A 1797-nucleotide genomic window follows, 5' to 3' on the forward strand; every position below is an offset into this window, starting at 1 on the left:
TCCTGCCATTCAAACTGTTTTATCCAGACATTACTTATTTCCCATCCTGACGCATTCACACTAGGAACTCCTTACCTCCGACTTCAAGGATTCTCCTTATACACAAAACTGTATAGTGAAAGATTCGTACTGTAAAGATTGCTCAGTCTATGGATAAATAATGTTTTACAATATCGTTTATTCCAAAATTATATTACTGAAAGCTACTGTGTAGTTCGAAAAGGAGGAGAGATCTTGGCTGAAGTAAATAGTGAAGGTGATCGTTAGTCATGCCAGTAGCTCACTCGGTAAGAAGGTGCCTGCATAATCCAAAGCTCCGTGTTCGACTCCTGCTATGGCCCACAATTTTAACTCACATTGAATTTTGAAAATTACACATCATCGATATTTTATTGCATACGGACAAAGAGGAACAGGAGAACAAAGAAGGAGACTGGTTGCAGTAAGTTGTGGAAGAAGCAATGTCTCATTCACGTAAGAGAGTCTAAATTAGAATAAAATTGGACTATTTAATTGCAAACTTAGCCACCAAAGCAAAATATAATACAATAAAATACAATAACAACGCTAAAAGGTACTCCAAGACACAACAAACTGTTGTTCCCACGAATAGTTTCAAGAGTGCTTCCACATTTCACACTGCAGATTAATCACACTGGTATATTGGTTAATACTTCAAATTACGACACATACAAAAATTCCAGTTAGTGATGTAAAGAAATATCAATCACTTAAACATGAAAATTAATGTTCTGTGATGTAAAACACCAGTAGATATCCATGCTCCTCGAGAATTTTGTAACAATAAAGCCAAAAAAAGAATCAGGAGTTACTGAAGAGTTGTACACAACTAGAGGGGAACCATAAAACTATATGAATAATCAGTATGTTAAATGGCTTCCAGCACGATAATGAATGAATGATAAATTATTGAGTACATTAAGAAAGATCAAAGTTCACTTCTGATACGAACTGGAAAAGAAAACTGAGTAGTAGGGCAGTGACCTGGAGACACAGGCAGGTATCAGATACATTATATTATAAGGGTAAGATGGGAATTTATAACCCAGATTTGAAACTGCATAACATTTCCAGGAGCAAAGGTGATTTCTGACGATTTTTTATGTATAACGAAATGGAGGTAAAAAGTGAAGAAATCGAAAATAGTAGGAAATTAAACAGTTGGAACCTGGATAAAATGAAACAATGAAAGCATTATACTATAAAGGAGAGAGTTACACAACACTGAAATAGGGGAAAGAAGTGAAACCGATCAGTTGGAACCATTAATAGATAAAATAGTGAAGGCAGTAGGGTGACATCAAGGCACAAAAGATTAGGCACAGAGTCAATCCATACATAAGTTTCAAGTATTTTAGAGATGTAATGACGAATAGAGAAAATGTAAAATTTTGTCAAACGGAATGTGTAACAGGAGCCATAGATGTGTAGGGTTTGGAATCGATAGGTGAAAAATTAAAATGCAGGAATGGATAGATGAGAAATGTAGAGCTGTGGTAGTTTATTAGTAATGCCTTGGCTTTCCACTATTTTCCACTATTAAAACCAGGCACACACACACACACACACACACACACACACACACACACACACACACACACACCATTATTATTCGACAGATAATTTTTCGTAACTATTTTTATTTTTTTCATGCTGCAGTGTGCCTGTTGCCCAGCGTGTGTCTTTGGAATAATATGGATCACTGTAAATTATGTTTTAATGGACATACCTGGATTTTTCTGTAGTTAATATAACAGATCTCTAGTAATGTCGCAT

The sequence above is a fragment of the Schistocerca gregaria genome, chromosome 2, assembly GCF_023897955.1.
Source record: "Schistocerca gregaria isolate iqSchGreg1 chromosome 2, iqSchGreg1.2, whole genome shotgun sequence".
In the NCBI taxonomy this organism is placed as follows: Eukaryota; Metazoa; Arthropoda; class Insecta; order Orthoptera; family Acrididae; genus Schistocerca; species Schistocerca gregaria.